This window comes from Sciurus carolinensis, chromosome 15, assembly GCF_902686445.1.
Source record: "Sciurus carolinensis chromosome 15, mSciCar1.2, whole genome shotgun sequence".
Lineage (NCBI taxonomy): Eukaryota > Metazoa > Chordata > Mammalia > Rodentia > Sciuridae > Sciurus > Sciurus carolinensis.
The window spans coordinates 11,102,226-11,122,546 of record NC_062227.1 but is presented as its reverse complement, the minus strand read 5'-3'; the positions used below and the strand labels follow the sequence as shown (position 1 = coordinate 11,122,546).

Genomic DNA, 20,321 nt, shown 5'->3' with positions numbered 1-20,321 from the left:
GGATGCGGAGAAAGCTTCACTCACCAGGATCAAAATACAAACCCAAAGGCACACCCCGTGACCAGCTCCCCCGACCACACCCTACCTGCCTTTTGTTACCATCAGTTAATTCATACTGGTGGACTAATCCAAAGATTAGATTACCCCTCTCATAACCTAATCATTTCGCCTCTGAAAATTCTTGCATTGTCTCACACATGAGATCTTGGGGGACACCTGACATCCAACCCATAACACTAAACATTTTTTATTTTGGAAAATCTAGTTATTTTTATAAAAATGGTATTTATATTAACATGTAATGCTTTGTTATTATTTTCAAATAAACTAATAGGCAAATATTCTTAGATTTGTTGGCTGTAATTTCTAAAATAATAAATATCAATAACAAAGTACTTTATATGCATGTATCAATATGCCACAAGGAGACCCTATTCTGTATAACTAATATGCACTAATAAAAACCAAAACAAAAAATAGCCATAATCAATATAAACAGAACCTCTTTGGGGTCTTCAGTCATTTTTAAGAACATAAAAAAGGACTGAGAACAAAAACTTTTGAGAATCACTCTTCCAGGACAATTCAGACAAATAAATGTTTTAAATGGTCTCATTTTATGTAGGCTTGTCTGATACAATCTATTTGGAGCTAGGTGTGGTGGCTTTGTAAAATGTTCTCTTGGGAAGGCTGAAGTACATTCCCACAATTCCCTTCTTAGACGTTTCTGTGGAGAGCAGGCCACAGAGAGGTTCCCGTTCAGTATTAGGAAAGAAAAGAGAAGTAACTGTAGCTCACATGCACCCCTTACCCACGGCTGCACCTCCAGGCCAGCCAGGCATGCTGCTGGTCTACCCTTCCTGGAATCCTCCTTCAGTCTCTGACTTCTGTTCCATGAACGCCCCAGCTTCCGTAGGGCACACCATCAAGGACGGGAGCAGTAAGAAGGAAGCTGAGTTTCAGTCTCTTCTTGCAGGCTCCATCTTGCAATTGTGGGTTCCGGCTTCTTCTTGTTCTCTCCCATTTTATAACCTTCTTCCCTTCCAGCTGCCCTCCCTGTGAACTTCAAGCTTGAGCACCAGACACAGAGATAGCTGCCTCAGCCAGCTCCCGACGGGGTGTAAGGTCAGATTCCTGAAATGCCATACAATACACCAGGGCACTGAATAACTCACATGCAAGGCCGGGATAGAGACAAGAGGTCGTGGACATTTACTTTGAAAGGTACCTGACCCCTCCTCCTGGTTGTGAAATCAGCCTTTTCACGTGTGAGTTTCTGGGGTTGTCACTCTGAAAGTTTGCAAAAACCAGAGAGAATTGCATCCACAAAGAGAAGCTGATTGATGGTGAGATGGTTTTGCTAGTATATATTTAGTTCCAAATTCATCAATGTACAGCTTTTTGTGCTTCATCGATACCAAAGTCAAACGGTTCGGTGATTTAGAGAGAGAAAGAGAGGAAGGAGGGAAGAAGGCAGAGCTTGTTTAGGTTGTCATACCTGAAGGACATTTGTTATCAAGTCATGGAAGCTGAATTAAAAACTTCTGTGGTGCCTTCTGGTCACCTAGGCCAGACAGACAGCCAAGCTCACCCAGGTACGTGACACGTGTGCCCGTGTGTATCACACTTGTCACTCCTTCTTTCACTTTCACTTTTGTTTTTCAAATATTTGTTGAACTAAGTATCCTCCATGTGACCAGCACTGAGAAAATGTCATGGGACAATACATATATTTTTGATCTTGGGGAATGCATTCCTCGCCTATGGTTGCATCATGTATTACCCGACACTTAGCAGCTGAAATCAACAAATGTATGAAGCCACAAACCTTCAGAAATCCTGGAGTGACTTAGCTGGCTCTCAGGGACTCAGGGGCTCATGAGGTTACAGCCCAGTGGTCCTCAGTGCAGCTGTGGGAAGGCTTGACTGGGCAGGAAGATCTGCTTCCAGGGATCAGCCACACGACCCAGCTTATTGCCACGGCCACTGGGGCTTCTCCATGGGGCCTTTAACCAAGTGACCACTGGTTTATCACGGAATAAGTGACAGAGACAGGCAGAAGTGTCTTTAATATCCTGATCTCAAAAATGATGTCACCAGGCACAGTTGCACATGTCTATAATCCCAGCAGCTCAGGAGGCTGAGGCAGGAGGATCTCAAGTTTAAAGCCAGCCTCAGCCACAGCAAGGCACTAAGCACCCAGCAAGACCCCATCTCTAAATAAAATGCAAAATAGGGCTAGGGATGTGACTCACTGGTCAAGTGCCCCTGAGTTCAATCCTCAGTACCTCCCTCTCAAAAAATAAAAATGATTTGTCACCATTCCTTCCATATTCTATCAGTGGCAGAGAACAATCCGGAAGGTACCATACAAGGGCAGGAATCCAGGATGTGGGATCATCTAGGACGACCATGGAGGCTGACCACCATAAGAAATTCATCATCTCATGTGGCCCAGGGAAAAACAGAATATACGATCCTTGGGCCATGCAATTAATTATCCTTTATATTTATTAGTTCATTCAATTTTCATGGGAAAATTGTGGTATGAACAGAGAACATATTACCATCTCTATTTTGGTGAGAAAAAAATAAGGCAAAAGAGCTATCTCTGTCACACCAAACAATGGTGCTGTTATTGAGACTGGATTTTTTCCCCTCTGCTTCCCCATGACAGGAGGAAATAAGACTCCAAAATAAAGTTGCCTGTGGAAGAGAATGAAGAATGGCCAGCCGGAAGGAGACGAGAAGAGGGCTCCTACCGCTTGAGAATTTTCTGCAGGATCCTCCTCGCTGACCTTCAGACGAGTCCTTGTCAACTAGTGCCCCTTCTCCCTACCCAGAACAAGAGCTCCCGCCACTAAAATTAAATTAGGCCAAATCTTTTTTTAACTCTTTTTGTTTGTATAATGCACTTTGATACATCATATATAATGAGGTATAATTTCTCATTCTTCTGGTTACACAGGATATAGAGTTCCCCCAGTCATATAGTTACATATGTACATGGGCTGATAATGTCTGATTCATTCTACTATCATTAATTCATACAGACACAAACATTCAACAGCATTTTCTCAATTTTAAGCTTTTGTTCCCTGAATTTTTCTTAAACTTAGGAGAGCTGATGGAAAATAGAATGAAAGAAGAACAACCACTAATGGAGAAGCCCGGGGGCTGGGGTTGTAGCTCAGTGGCAGAGCACTTGCCTCGCATGTGTGAGGCACTGGGTTCGATTCTCAGCACCACATAAAAAATCAATAAATAAATAATGGAGAAGCCCAGATGCCACCTGTATGTTTGATTAATGCCTTGCGGTATTTGGAATGTATTTTCACATGTGCTGGAGGTTATTTCCTATTACACAAATTTATTTTCCTAATTTTCCCTAAGTTGTGTGTTTTGTTAAATGCATTGGTGCTTCCAACAGCTTGCCAAGAAGCATGGTGGTTATCTGGAAGCTGGCCTCCTGAGTGGCATCAAGACCTCTGAAGATGAGACTCCTTCTAACTCACCACCTCTCCTGGTCACCAGAGGGCTGATCATTGGCTTCCATAAAAATATGTACCAGGGAGGGAAAAAATTTAATGTTCTTCCCCAGAAGTTACAGATTTAGGAAAATGTCTACCTAGAGTAGCATGCAGTCAGTTTAATGTTCTGGGGCTGCTCTCATCTTTGTGAGACTTCTAAAGAAGAGTTCAAGAGTCCTTCCTGCCTCCTAGAAATCCTTTCTCCTGCTCTCTGATGGTGTGGTGAGCAAACCTGTCATTAGCAACCAGTGCAAGGCTATTAGCCTCCCCAGGTAAAAATCCTACATCCTTAGCCTCCCACACAGTACCTGACACAGAGCACCTGGCATGAGAGGAGGTAAATAACTATCTGTTGAATACAGGGCCAGTTCAGAAAAGTTGATTCTGCTCCCAAAGCTTTCTCATTACTGCCTTTCTCAGCCAGAGTTCCAGAGAAGAATCAGCCTACAGAGATTTGAGTGCTTTCTAATATTTACCAAGAATGCTTCACACCTGGTACCACTGTGGAGGGAGAGGACATGAGCTAATTCATTATGTATGTTGGTTGCCTAGGGGGTGACTCTTTACCAGGAATCCTCATTGAGAAGGTTCAGCTGAGATTTCCAAGCTGTTGTGGCAGAAGAACACAAGTGGAAGGTGGATGTGGCATCTGTCGTTCTACCTGAGAAGAGACATGGAGCTGTACTTGAGTTACCTCAGTGACACAAAACCTAAACTCCATGAGCATAGAAAGTAGAATAATGGTTTCTAGGGACTAGAGGAAAGGGGTGCTCAGGAGGGAGTGCAGATGGGCAGGAGGCAATGGGAAGGTTCTAAAATTGTCCTGTGAGGATAGTTAAACCTCTCCATAAAAATCATAAAAATCACTAATTTTATACTTAAAATAGCAAATGTTGTGGTGTATAAATTATACCTCGAGAAAAAGCCATTTTAAAAAAATCTATTTACCCATAAACATCTACTGTAGAGACAACTAAGGAGACAGGCATGAAAGAGAAGCCCTCAGGCAGAAATGAGCCACAGACCGACCTGCAGACAGCAATCCCACACTGCTGTCAAGAATAAAGATGGTGGACTCAAAAAACTTAACACCAAGAAAACAAATAACCCAATCAATAAATGGGTTAAGGAACTGAACAGACACTTCACAGAAGAAATACAGTCGATCAGCAAATATAAGAAAAAATGTTCAACATCTCTAGCAATTAGAGAAATGCAGATCAAAACTACTCTAAGATTTCATCTCACTCCAGTTAGAATGGCAATTATCAAGAATACAAGCAACAATAAATGTTGGTGAGGATGTGGGGAGAAAGGTACACTCATACATTGCTAATGGGAATGCAAATTGGTGCAACCACCATGGAAAGCAGTATGGAGATTCCTCAGAAAACTTGGAATGGAACCACCATTTGACCCAACTATCTCACTTCTCGGTTTATACCCGAAGGACTTAAAAATCAGCATATTACAGTGATGCAGCCACATAATGTTTATAGCAGCTCAATTCACAATAGCTAAACTATGAAACCAACCTAGGTACCCTTCAACAGATGAACAGATAAAGAAAATGTGGTAAATACACACAAAGAAATAGTATTCAACCTTAAAGAAGAATGAAATTATGGCATTTTCCAGTAAATGGATGGAGCTGGAGACTACCACGCCAAGTGAAATAAGCCAATCCCAAAAAACTAAAAGTGGAATGTTTTCTCTGATATGCAGATGATAATTCACAATGGAGTTGGGGGCTAGGGAAGAGTAGAGGTGCATAGATTAAGTAGAGGGGACCGAAGGGAGCAGAGGGGTATGGGGATAGGAAGTAGAGTGGAATGAATCAGACATTATTACCCTATGTACATATACAGATATATATAACTATATGACCAGTGAGATTCTACATCATGTATAACCAGAAGAATGAGAAATTATACTTCATTATATATGATGTATCACAGTGCAGTCTACTGTCATGTATAACTAATTAAAACAAGTTTAAAATTATTTTTTAAAAATGATACTTTTGAAGAATATATAAAAAAAAAGGATACAGGGGATGAACACACCTGTGCCCACGTGAAGCATTAAGTGTTCCCTCTGCCCCAGTTTCCTTCCCACATCCCATGAACGTATTCCATGTAAAACTCCTTTAAGCTGCGCATGCTCAAGACGCCACACCTCCTCCCTGAAGGGCCACGCTTCGCAAAGATGAGTTCAAACTCAGCTGCCTCGGTTTTCAAGGCTCGCTGACTAATGCATCTAATCATGTGCAAAATGTTGAACGAAACCTATTATGTGACCAATAGTTTGCTCAACGAGTACTAAGCAAAGCACAAGATCTACGTCCTCAGGAAACTCACTCCTGAGTGGTGACAGCAAAATGGCAGCTGGGGCAGCCTCCACCAGTCCACCTGAAAGCAATGGAAAGGGAAAAAAGGCAGAATTGCCCTTTTCAGAACTTTGTAAATGACCCCAAATCTTGCCATAACCTGTGGAGCGCTTACTTATTCAGAACATATATTGAATCTAAAGAAGTAAGAAGAGTGAGCATTTTGGCTTTTTTTTTTTTTTCAATCCACAGCAACAAATTTTTTTTTTTTAATACCAAGTAGGTAAAAATTGGTGCATTTTGGCATTTTAACTTACCTTATCCCATCTCCTGCAACCGGGTTGAGCAGTAGCCCTGAAAATAGCAACCTGCATTCCAGTACAAATACCAGAGGGATTGGAATGGACCTTGTTGTCAAAGAACTGACATTACTTAATCTCTCTGGTGGTTGCCTAGAAGACATGTTCAAAAGGCTTGGATTTATTTCTCCTGCCTGTGAAATAAATCCTGAACTAGGGGTAGAGCTGGTACCCTAGGACTATTTGTCAAAACCTTTACAGGTAGATATTTGAGTCACTGCTGCATGAGGCAATGAATAATAGCACACAACAGACTAAGCCACAAGCGTGGGAGGAAAGGCCAGGAAATGAGGAACTTTGGGGATCATGAACTTGGAAAAGCTCCCACATATTTCTGACAATCTAGAGAGCCACAAGAATGCCTATGGATGTCTAACCACATGCTCAGGAAAGACTTGAATGTGTTATTAATTTATTTTTTTGTTTTTGTAGTGCTGGGGATTGAACCCAGGCCCTCGAGCATGCTAGGAAGGTGCTCTACCACTGAGCTACCTCCCAGCCCTCTGAATGTTGTAAACTCTAACTTCTGACTGACCTTGAGGCTCTGCAAAGGGAGAAAGTGAAAGCTAAGTCATAGTTGTAAACTGGTTGAGTATTCAATGTGTACACACACCCATACACATACACACTAGCAAAAAACAGAAGGTATTTTGGTCCCAGTCATTTAAGATACTGCAGTGACTACATAGGACTAGAACATAGAGTTGAGGAAAATAAGTTTAGAAAAGTCACCACACAACCAACTACTACCACAAGGAGCAACAACAAAAAACCTGGGGAGGAGGTAAATCCAGAATTTCCAACTGAAATACATAAAATGACTAGGCTTCAAAAAAGTTTACAGAGCATGCGAAGAAATAAGAAAGTATGAGCCATACCCAGGGAGAGAAAGCAATCAGTAGGAATTCTGAAATAGTTCTGAACTTATTAGACAGAGCCTTCCAATCAGCTATTTTAAATATGCTCAAAGAGGGAAGGGGAAAACTGTTTTTAAAAAGTTAAAGGCTGGAGCTGGGGTTGTGGCTCAGTGGTAGAGGACTCAACTGGCATGTGTGAAGCACTGGGTTTGATTCTCAGCATCATATAAAAAAATAAATAAATAAATAAATAAAGGTACTGTGTTCCATCTACAACTAAAAAAAAATTTTTTTTTTAAAGTTGAAGGCTAGCACTAGAATGATGTCACCTACAGGATATCAGTGAAGAAATATAGATTGTTTTAAAATTAACTGAAAATTGTGAAGCTGAAAGTATATAAATAAGAAATTCACTACAAAGGTTCAACTATAGATTAAGCTGGCAGAAGAAAAAAATCGATGAACTTGAGATAAGACAACTAAGAATATCCAATCTAAGAAACAGAGAGAAAAAAGAATGAAGAAAATTAACAAAACCTCAGCAGCTTTGGGACAACACCAAGCATACTGACATGCATCCTGAGATTCCCAGGATGAAGAGAGAGAAAAGGCAGAAAGAATATTGGAAGAAGTAATAGTTGAAATTTTCCCAAATTTGAGGGAAGTCAGGAATACATATCCAGGAAGCTTAATGGACATGATGGCACACACCTGGAATCCCAGATACTCAAGAAGCCGAGGCAAGAGGATTGCAAGTTTGAAGTGAAGCTGGACAACTTAGCAAGACCCTGACTCAAAATTTTAAAAATACAATAAAGGGCTGGGGATGCAGCTCAGAGTTAGGGTACTTGCCTAGTATGTAAAAAGCCCTGGGTTCAATCCCCAGTATCACAAAATATATCCAAGAAGCTCAGTAAGATCCAAGTAGGATAAACTAAGATTTTACCCAAGATATAATCAAACTATGAAGAGTAAATAACTTAAAATATTGAAAGCCACAAAAGAGAACTGACTCATCCTGTACAAGGGATCCTCAAAAAGGATGACAGCGAGTTTATTATCAGAAATCATACAGGCTTGAAGATATTGAAGTGATGCAAAGTATTGAAACTTAAAAGACTGAAAACCACGAAGGAAGTCTTTGTCCATCAGAACTGCCCTTCCAAAGCAAAGGAGAGGACCTTTGCCTCCTAGTCCTGGGTATAAGGAGCTTGGAAACCATTACTGTTATCTTCACAAAAAGAAACTGAAAATCAGGAACTATTCTTAGATCCATTGGAGAATTGAAGTCACAGGACTGCTCTTACTTACTGCTTAATAGAGCAGAAACCCAGGAGCCGAAATCCACAAAAACCAATAATGGGGGCAGGGTGGGGGAGACTTAAACCACTATACCATACTTAAAAACTTGCTGGAGGTTTAGTGTGGACAAGTCTGAGAGTTAAAAATTACAGGGAAACTGGGACTTGCCCAAGAGGCAGGCTCTCATGAGCGTTACCCCAGGAGCCAGGTTCTGATGGCAAAACCAGGGGAAAATCACCTCATTCCTAGGACAGGGCGGGGGAGGGGAAGGCAGTCGTTTTAAAATACACCATGAACATTCTGATCTTCTTTGCATGGTCTGCTCTCAAAAGAAACTCTTTTCCCTAACTGAGGATTTATCAGAGGGAACTTCCTGGAGGGATGAGAACACACAGCTGTCACCCCCTCTAACCTTCCACCTTGGGGAAGGAAATGCCCAGTCCCGGTCCCTTCTAAGGAGGTGCCCAGGGAACACAGACTCATTAAGGGGCTGAAACCTAACAGTGGGTGATAGGATGCTTCCTCTCCTCCCACTCCCATCCACAGAGCTCCTGTTAAAATAGAGGAATACCCTGCGAGGAATCTCTCTGCTCAGTCCTATTTTAAGAGTCTCCAGGGAAACCCAAATGCACAGGGGAGACAAAAACAAGGATACCAGAGGAACCTTTAACCTCTGAAAGCTAGAGCAACGCAACAGTCACACCTATGCAGACAAACATAAAAACTCCCTCAGCTCCTTTAACTCAGCACCTCATGTCCAGTTTTCAGGGGGAAAAAAAATTAAGACAAAAATCGTAGTTTGAAGAGACAGAGCATCAGAACCACACTCAGATATGGAAAAGATGTTGAAATCATCCAAATGGGATTTAAAACAACTATAATATGCTAAGAACTCTAATGGAAAATGTGGATAATATGCAAGAACAGATGGGTGATGTGAGCAGAGAAACACTAAGAAAGGATTGTAAAAGGTGGTAAAAATCAAGACAGAACTGTAAAATGAAGGATGCCTTTGACGGGCTCCACAATAGACAGGTGGAAACACCTGAAGGAGGAAAGAATAAGTGAGCTTGAAGACATGTCGTAGAACATTCCAGAAATGGAAATGAAAGACAAGGAAGAATAAAAGGAATGAACCAGAAGATCCAAGAATTGAAAGAATTATAAAGAAAAAATGTAATGGGAACATCAGAAGAAGAAGAAAAGAGAAAACAATAGAGGAATGATTGGAAACAAGTCAAACAAATTTGATTTGAGAATTTTCCAGAATTACTAATATACACCAAACCATGAATCCAAGACAGTCTAAGAAGGGCATGCAGCATAATGAGCAAAAAAGTTTAAAACTACTCAATCACATTCAAACTGCACAAAATTAAAAACCAAGAAAATACCTTGAGATAAGCTGATCTGGGGAGAGAGCATCTTTTTTACAGAGAAGTAAGAAAAAGAATTAGATTGGACTTCTCTTCAGAAATCACACATGCAAGAAGACAGTGGCATGAAATATTTTTAAGTGTTAAAAGGAAAAAACACCAACCCAGAATTCTGCATTCCACACAACTGTCCCTCAAAAATGAAAGAAAAATGGAGGGAATTCCTCACCAGTACATTTGCCTCCCAAGAAATGTTAAAAGATAATCTTCGAAGAGAAGGAAACTCTAGGTCAGAAGCACAGGTGTACACAAAGAAAGGAAGAGGGTTAGAAAAAGGATAAATAAAGGTAAGATAAAATATTTGATATTCTTATTCTTAATTGACATCAATCATGAAGGACATGGAAGACCCTGAAATACAAATTACACAGCCGGTCCTACTCTTTAACTGGGAGTAAAAAATATGATCTCAAAAAAAAATGAGGTATGAAACATTTTGGGTTGAAAGAAGTCAACCTGAAAAGGCTGCATATTTATATGATGTCAACTATATGATATTATGAACAAACCTGTAGAAACATTAAAAAAGAGTTGTGACTGCAAGGGTCTGGAGGAGAAAGGCAGAAATTAATAGGGAAACCACAGAGCAGTAGGTTTATTCTGTATGATACTGTAATGGTGGATACGTATCATTATGTTTGTCAAAATACATAGAATACACAACACAAACATCCTGATGTAAAATATTAACTTTAGTTAATAATAAAGTGTCAATAGTGTCTCATCAATTACAGTAAGTGTACCACAAGAATCCAAAATGCTAATTATAGGGGATCCTGGAGGCCAGAGGGTGAAGGCATAAATAAGAAATCTCTATATTTTCCAATTCAGTTTTTCTTTACACCTGAAACTGCCCAATAAAATAAAGTCTGTTAATTTTTAAATGAAAAATTAATCAACATATCCTGAAAAAAAAAAGAGGGTAAACGCAAATTATTAAAATCTGGAACAAAGGAGGGGATGTTACTACTGCTCACACAGAAATAAAAGGTATTGTAAAGTAATGCTATGAACAACTGGATACCAACAAATTAGATAATCAAGATGAAATGGGTAAACTTCTAAAGACATACAAACTACCAAACTTAACTCAGAAAGAAATAGAAAATCTGAAGAGAACTATAAAGGAGATTAAATCAATCATCCAAAATCTCCCAATAAAGAAAACCAGGAAAAGATGGCATCACTGGTGAATTCTATCCAGTGTTTAAAGAAGGATTAATAGAACCTTCCAGAAAAAACAAGAGCACTTCCTAACCCATTCCATGAAGTCAGCATTACCATAACAAAACCAGATGTCATCACAAAAAGAGAAAACTGCAGATCAATATCCCTTATGAGTACACATGCAAAAACACTCAGCAAAACACCCATCCATTGGTATCTGCATGGTATTGTTCCGAGATTCCCTATGTATACCCAAATCCACAGATGCTGAATATAAAATGCTATGGTACTGGCATATAATTCATGCACATCTTCCCATATACCATATATTATCTCTATATCATCTCCAGTTTGCTTTTAATACCTAACACAACATAAGTGCTCTGCAAATTGTTGTGTATTGCCTAAGGAAAAATGACAAGGAAAAATGTCTGTATATGTTTAGTACACAATTTTTTCCAAATATTTTTAATCAACAGTTAGTCAGATCAATGGATGTGAAACCTAAAGATGCAGAAGGCCAACTGTATCTGAATACAGGAAACTGGACACAGGAAGACATTAAGAGGATCACACACTAGGACCACTTGAGGTCAACCCCAAGAATACAAGAGTGGTTCAACACATAAAAATCAATCAAATTTCTAAAAATAAAATAGGCTAAAGGAAGAACCTTTCCTCTAAGTGCTGTGTCTGGTACAGTGCTTTCCACCCCACCAATAAACGCCCCTAAGATGAGAAATTACATGCTCATTGTAGAACCTACTAGATCGTAGTCTTTCTCTGACTTGAGCCCTTGAGGATCTGTGAATCACATGCTTCTGTCTAAGCCTTTCCTTTCAGACTTTTCATGAGCCTTTCTTTTCATGTACCTCGTGAGAAGTGACCTGTTCACACTCTCAACAGCTCCCTGAATACAATCAACCATCCACGCTTCATATTTATACCTCAGGATTCTCCCTTGCCATCTAGAGCCATGTAACTTTCTGTCCACTGGACAATGCAAGCTGGGTACTCCCAGGTTACTCAAGTTCAACATGGTTAAAATCCGACTTCTCATCTTCTACTCCAAACCATCCACTCTGCCTATACTCCTTGATCTATTTAACAGAATAACTACTCACTCATATTAGTCCAACCTCCTCATTCAAAGCACAGCCTTGGAAGTCACAACTGACTTCTTTCTCTTCCCCAACACTCAACATCCAAATGGCCATTAAATTCTGTGGATTATTCTATCATAGCTTTCTCAGATTTTCACCATGTTTCCTATATTATTACTTTAGTGTTCTGAAAGGGTTGTTCTCTCTCTCCCTGGCTTCAATTCCTTCTCCACATTTGTCTCCAAAGTGATCTTTCCAAAAGTAATGTGATCCTGTTCCTTCAAATTATAGTATTCAAGGTGCACGCTTATGCATATTCAAGGTGTACACACAAAAAATGATAGAAAATGCATTATTTCAATGCTTAAACATGGCTGAATACTGGAATACTTAAAATGGATTGTTTTGTGTATCTTCCAGTTAATGCCTTCTCTTAGATACAATTAAAATATCCCACTTTTTGTAAAAATTTAAAATCTTTCTTAAACTCTATAGATATGATGGCATCCTCCTTTGTGCCCCAACCCTGGCCCCCAACACACACACACACACACACACACACACACACACACACACACATAAAATCCATACCTCAACAATAGCTATAGTCAACCATTCAATATCCATCTTTCCTATATGACTTCAAAGTCCTTGAAGGTTGGACTATTGTATTAGTCAGTTTCTGTTACTATAACAAAATATCTGAAGACGGGTTCTTATTAAGAAAGGTTTGTTTAGCTTACTATTCTGGAGCCTCAAAGTCCAAAATGTATAGTGCCAACTCTGGAAAAAAAACCCTTAGCTGCATCAACTTCAATGGCAGCTGCATATGTGATATGGAAAGATCACATCGCAAGACAGGAAGCCAAAGAGAGGAGAAGGGCCAGGTTCACTCATAAGAACCCACTCTAGGAGACGAGCATTCTCGTCAAGGACATGCCTCCAATGACCTAAGGACCCCTGTTAGGCTCCACCTCTTAAGGGTTCCATAACCTCTCACCTTGAACACACTGAGGCCCAAGTTTCCAACACATAAAGGCTTGAGGGACAAATTCAAACCATTTTCAAAGCATAGAAATAGTATTGTTATTCACTTCTCTATGCTTAGAGAATATATCATGGTCTGACACGTTATACACTGAGAGCTCAAGAAATTTTCATTTGCTTAATGAATTACCATGAATTATAATACAACCCCAGATAGTATTAGTTAGAGCCTGCTCCTTCTTCTGAAGACAGCACAGGACATTACAATTCAATTTGTACACTGAGAAAGAAGAAAGAATATGAAGAAAATGTCTGAAATATACTTATTGGGAAAAGCTAAAAATCATCTCAACTTGACAAATGGAGGCTGAAGGAGGGGTTTAAATATATCTTCAAACAAAGCCATCATGGTAGACAAATGCTGTTCCGGCCCAGGAGACCAGGCCTCCCGTCTGCTCCTAACCAGCTGTGGGAACCCAGCCTTTCTGGGCCCAAGCATCTGTTCCTGTTAAATTCCAAGACCGGGCTCAAAGCTCCCTTCCTTCACAGCACTTGTGCGTTGTGATTCTGAAGCTATGCATTAAAAACAGAAAAAGGGGAAACACACAGGGACAACACCGGGGACTCTGTGAGAACCAAGAAAACATTTTCCAGCTCAGGATGGGTTGGGAGCAGGTGACTCTGGCAGGGATGTGGAGGATGCTTGCCCAGCTGCCTGAGCAGGGGAGTTTTCCATCATCCTGGAAGATTTATGCTGGCTCTGTCCCAGAGGTGGTGGGGAGGCTGGAGGAACAGTTTGAATCAAATTGCCCAATCCTGAACTCTCCAATGTTTTGATAAACACTACACATCTGAGAAGGTCTTTCTAAAAAGATGCACCAATGCCTCTGAGCAGGTAGCAAATACCAATAAGATGCACCATCGTGGGTGCTTCTTGTCATAAGAATAATGATGTGTGTCAATCTATAAAGGGCGGTGTGTTACAAGGAGTGGGCCTGAGGGGACTGTTGTAAGAAGAGGAGAATTTTGTACTTGAATTCTAGAAATCCAAATATAACTGAGGATTCATTTTCACAGTAGCTTGAGCTTCCCTCCAGAAATCAGCTAGACATGACCCCTCTAAGGAAACTGCACTCAGGGAAGGACTTTCTGCTGTCTGAAAAAGATTCAAAAAAATCCAGATGGCAGCTTCTGGTCTCTATGGACGTTTTGCCATGACTCTTCTCCAAATCTATATTTAGCATGATCTGATGGAGTCGAATCACATGCTCAGAGTAAAGGCAGCCCAGAATATCACTGTGATTTACTTCCAGAGGCAGCAATAAATTTCCCAGTTGGAATTTTATACTGTTGCTACTGGCTAGGTTCTTTGTCCATTTGTATCAGGTCTCAAAGCTATAAAGATGTAGAATGAAAATGGAAAGAGCTATCTATTTTTATATCTTTAATTATATCTATCTGCCTTACTGATCGCATTCTGTAGAACAAGCTTAATTCCTATAAAATATTATCATTATTATGGTCATTTGTTTAAGGATTCCAACAATATGGGGAATGGGGAGAAGCTTCCAGTAACACTTATTTCACTGTGGATTTTCCATTGAGAAAAATAAATTCTGAATTTCTCTCAGCTACTGAAAATGGCAACTCCACCCCAGCAGCAGAAAAATAACCCTAGTAGGTAAAAATATTTAAGCCATGTTAGACTTCAGGAACATAGTGACCTGGTCTTGAGATGAAGCCAGGGGAATTAGCTCCCTATCTATTTATGGAAATTGAATTTGAGCTGGGAGTGTGTACGCCCACACACATGGTGGAAGTGACAAGTTCAATGTTGACATTCCAGCCATCACAATGCAACCTGTCCCAGGACATGCAGCTGTCTTTACCAGGACAACGGTGGGTCCTTGGCTGGCCTGCATGAGCAATCTTCCCCAGTGGTTCAGGAAAGCCTGGATAAGAGAGGAGCAGATCTAGCCCCAACTAATAAGCCCAGCCACTTTGTCAAGTTCATGGTGTTCCACGTTTACGCCCATTCAAGGGCGGAGAGATATTTCTTCCCAGGTAGAATGGAAGACCCCACTTCTACCTGAGTACTGAGACTGTGAGCCAAGTTAGACGGGAAACCTCAGTAGACCCTTCTCAACAAGGATTGCTGGAAAAATAAGTTAACTCACATAAGTAATAAGTTAACTCACCTCTTCTCCAGCTACAGCAGCAGTAGCTACAGCACTCCAGGAAGCTGCAGAATCAGTCATGGAAGTCATTCATCTCTAAGGACACCCTGATTGGACGGTAAACAGGAAGTTTCAGGAACAGGTCCAAAACCTCTGAGACTTCTGAGCCAGACCATGGACTCCAATCTAGAAGGCAGATGGAGGTTGGGGCTTTGTCCAATCTTGGAATGGACAAAGACTTTTGCCACACGGTGGGGCCTGCCAAGATTGCTGACTTTGCAATTCCAGTGCAGGTCCATTGCCATTACTCCTGCTGCCTGGGATAACTAGGCATATTGAGGAAGCATATTATTGATTGATCCTGGTTTCCATTCTGTATATAAGAACTCAGAGTTCTGTGGGTTGACCCACTTGTTAAGATCAAGCATTATGCAGATGTGCTTATACCATTTCTTGTCGTGTAAAAATATGCTCTCGTGGGCTTTAGGGTGTAGAGGTTATAAGCATAGGTCCTGGAGACAGACAGGACTGAGTCTAATGTTGCTGTCTTACGAGCTCTATGTTCTTGGAAAAGGTAATTAGGTCTCTAGAGTGGACACAGACAGTGAAGGACGGTGACCCATGGGAAATGGGAAACAAGGTGAGTCCTCAGTTGCCCCAGTTTACCAACCCAACAGCATTCCCAGGGCATGGGGCAGGGAGGAAGAACCCAGCAGAAACTTGTGGATTCCCTGAGTTGAGGATACATCTGCCTGCATGAGTAGGCAGGAGTCACAGGAGTAGTGACGGAAGAAAGAGCTGAGTAGAAGATTCTGGAGATCTGCAGAGGGTCAGTCCACCACTCAGCAGAGTAGCACTTTTCCAGAAGGAAAAATCAAGACCAACTTGAGAATTAGAGGTTTGGAAAGAATGGAACACAAGGCTCACACCAGACCAGGACAACAGTGCACCAACCTGACCCAAGAGTCTTGTTAATCTCAGGTAGAACCCTCCGAGAAATGCCGCCACTGTAGTGTGGAATGATTAATTCTAAACATTGCAACTAACAAATGGAAAGAATGAAGCTGTTGTCTCCAAAACTTTACCACGCCCTGAAACAAAGATCAAGCACCCAACAAGGTTATATCTAGTGTCTTGCATCCAATCGAGTCTGTAAAGAAGCTTAAAAATACAATCTAAAATGAAGAGAAAAAGCAGTCAATCAAAATCAACCCAGAAATGAACACAGATGGGAAAATTAGCAGAAAAGGACATGAAAATAGTTATTGTAAATGTATTCTATATTTTAAAAGTTAAGTAGAGATATGGAAAACATTTTAAATGCCCAAGTCAAACTTTTAAACAAGAAAACTATAATGTCTAAAGGAAAAAAATAGCATAGATGAAATTAACACGAGATAAACTGGGCACAGTGGCACATGCCTGTAATCCCAGCTACTAAAGAGGCTGAGGAAGGAGGACCATAGGTTGGAGGCTTGCCTGGGCAACTTAGCAAGACCCTATTCTCAAAATTAAGAAGTAAAAAGGGGTGGGGATTTAGCTTAGTTACAGAACACTTGCCTAGCATACACAGGCCCTAGGTTTGATCCCCAGTACTGAAGGATAAAAGAAGTAGGTAAGATGTTGCAGAGGGAAAAATTAGTGACCTTAAACCACAAATATAAAGCCAATGAAAACACTAAAAGAAAAAATAACTCAAAAAATTAAAATATTGCCAAACACAGTGGTGCACCCCTATAATCCCAGCATCCCAGGAGACTGAGGCTGGAGGATTGTGAGTTCAAAGACAGCCTCAGCAAAAGCAAGGCACTAAGCAACTCACTGAGACCCTGTCTCTAAATAAAATACAAAATAAAGCTGGGGATGTGGCTCAGTGGTCAAGTGCTCCTGAGTTCAATCCCTGGTACCTACCCCCCCCCAATTAAAATATTATAAGTAGGTTATAGGACAACTTTGAAAGGCCTAATATACCTTTAATTAGAGTCTGAAGAAAAAGGAGTGGGAAAGACCAAAACAAAAAAAATATTTGAGAAGATAGTAGAAAGTTCTTTTCCAAATTTGATGAAAACCCACCAAGGCAAGAAACTCAGTGAATTCCAAACACAAAAGACTTGAAGGAAACCACATCAAGGAATTTTAATAATCAAATAATTCAAAACCAGAGTTAGAGATACAAGTCTTCAAAGAAGTTAAAGGAAAAAGAGAAACAGTATGTGCGGAAGAAAGAGGTTAGCCTGATGGCAAATTCTGCATCCAAAGCAATACAAGTGAGTCAACATCAATGTAACATCCTTCACGTGGGGGACAGGGAAAGGGCCCATCCAGAACTCAGTACTCAACAAACATATCCTGGATTTTAAGAAGGTAAAATTTAATTTAAAAAGGTAAAATTCAGGCTTACAACAGCGTAATGCATTCCTCACCAGCAGACCCCCACTTCAAGAAATGCTCAAGGAAGTCCTTCAAGCAGAAGGATGATGGTCCAGGTGGGAACAGGATCCAACCAGGAAATGAGCATATCAGGAATGGGAGCTTAGGAGCAAATGTGTTTTTCTCCTCCTATTTAAATCTTTCAGAAGGATAATTGTTCCAACGAAATAATAATGATGCATTTTGAGATTGACAACATACGTATTAGAAAATACACAGTGACAATCACATAAGGCTAGGAGGAAGCATACTACCATAACGTTCCTGTGTGATACATGCAGTACTTCAATGGCACTTGCTAAGTGTATCATAATCCCCAAAGTGACCACTAGAATAATCTTCCAGCAAAGAGCAAAGACACAATTTACTAGAATCAGTAGTGATAAAAGTGGCATTACTACAGACTCCACGTATTCTTAAGAGATAAGACAAGCAACTTTGGGCTAAAAAATTAGATAGAATGGCAAATTCCTTAAAATGCACAAGCTACCAAAGCTCACTAAAGAAAAAACAGATAACCTGATAGAAATAAAAGCAATACAGTTTAAGCAAATATAACTGCTTTCTTCTGAGTAGATTCAAAGTGAATCTCTGGAGTTTCCCCATAACATCAGAAGTTGATGGCTGACTTTTGTATTGATTCACTATTTAATTTGAATCTTAAATGCAATCTCATTACCATGAAAGTTGGTGTGAGTTCCCACAAAGGAAACTCAAGAAATTTTAAGAGGAAAAAATATGTCCAAAACTAGTCTATAAGGCCAGCACTAACCTGATACCAATACCAAATAAAGGATACTACAAGACAAGAAAACAGAAGACCAATATCCACATAAAAATAGATGCAAAAAATTTTAAGCAGAATTTTAGTAAATCAAAGCCAACAATGTATTTAAAAACACAATACATCATGAACAAGTGGGGTTTACCAAGAATGCAAGGTTGGTTTAACATTTGAAATCCATATAGTTAAGAATATAATTTAGTCATAAAATGTAAAGAGTTAAAAATAAAAAACCTATATGATCATTTCAAGAGTTATGGGGAAAGCATTTGGCCAAATCCCAAAATTATTCATGAATTTTTTAAAATCTTACAAAATTGACACTAGAGAGGAAAGTCCTCAATCTGATAAAGGACATTGCTAGAGATCAAATATGTCCCCTCAACCAAAATTCCCATGTTGGAAAGGATAATTTTTTCAACATTTGGGTATGAAATAAAGTCATGCACCTTGGTACCTGCCCACAGTCCCAGGATCCTTAAGACAGGAATTTGAGACCAGCCTGGGCAACACCATGAGACACTGTCTCAAAAAAAAAAAAAAAAAAAAAAAGATGTTAAAATAATCGAATATCTGTATGCAAAAAATATATATACTTCAATACTTCAATTCATACCTCATGCCATATACAAAAATGAACTCTAAATGAATTACAGACATTGATGTAAATTCTAGAGCAGCAACAGGGACTCAGATATTTGAGATGGAGGTGATTCCTGGTGGTACCTCTCACACAAATAAATGTTCCAGGATCTTTCAAAGTTGTGCCATCACGGACTGAAAGGCATCAGGACAGTTTCATCATTCCAGGAGGCCGGGGTCTATGTAAACAAAATGTATAGGGTTTCTGTTTTTCCTAATTTCCTCAGAAGGAAAAGCAAAAAAGAAATAATTCACTATTAAAGAAAATCATAAAAAATAAACTGATTGACAGTTGATGGCAACATATTTTTTTCTATAAAGCATAATGGTGATGTACCTCAAGCATTAAAAAAAAAATTTCCATATTATAAGTCTCAAAAATCTCAAGGAGAGGCTGGGATTGTGGCTCAGTGGTAGAGCGCTTGCCTAGCATGTGTGAGGCACCGGGGTCTATTCTCCGGACCGCATACAAATAAAAAAAAAGATTAATCAACAACAAATAAAAAATATTTTAAAAGAATCTCAAGGAATATCATGAAAATAAATAAATAAATAAACTAGCAAACAAAATCATTAGTCACCCCTCTGACTTTTTGAAACTCTGGAGTTTCCTGCAAGGTCAGAACATCAAGACTGAATTCTGCATTCGTTTTCCATTTAATTTAAATCCTTAGAACAACCTCGTCCCCTTGGAGGTCACCCAAGGCACACACACGGTGAAGTCCTCTTTTTGTCCAATTTTCACACTAACCAGAAGCCACCCCAGGCCCCTTCGCTCACCCGTTCCTTCTCCCTTGCTCATCTTGATGTGTGTATTTGGGGGTTAGTAAAGGGAATTTCCCAAGAAAGAACAATTTGCTGAAGCAGATGCTCCAAGGACCCTGTCACTTCTCATACGTCCTCTGCAGGGCTCTGGATAAGTAGAGTTGCAGTGGATTTAACATATGTGTTAACATCATATCATTTCTCTGTTCTCTGTCACAGCAGCTCATGTCAACAGCTGTGTTCTTGCAGAATTTAAACTTCATGTGGTGATAGCTGTAACCTTAAACAAACTGTCCAAGCCTTTATGGGAGACATGATGAGCAGCTGCCTAGGGGTCACCTCTCCATCCGTGTCCAGTGCTCAAGCAACGCCTGACTCTACCAGTAACTGTGATTGACAGGCAGATGGGGGACACGGAGCTGCCCTGATCCTAATAGAGTACAGGTAGTATAG

The 20,321-nt window shown here is 40.1% G+C and overlaps 1 long non-coding RNA gene across 1 annotated transcript in view; it reads right to left on the bottom strand.

Moving 5' to 3' along the window:
- Positions 1 to 1,103, bottom strand: part of LOC124965575 (uncharacterized) — a 37,784-nt gene extending 36,681 nt beyond the window's left edge. The window contains exon 1 of the long non-coding RNA XR_007105201.1: positions 812 to 1,103. This is a non-coding gene — a long non-coding RNA (uncharacterized LOC124965575). The remainder of the gene's footprint in view (positions 1 to 811) is intronic.
- Between the last annotated feature and the right edge of the window lie 19,218 nt (positions 1,104 to 20,321).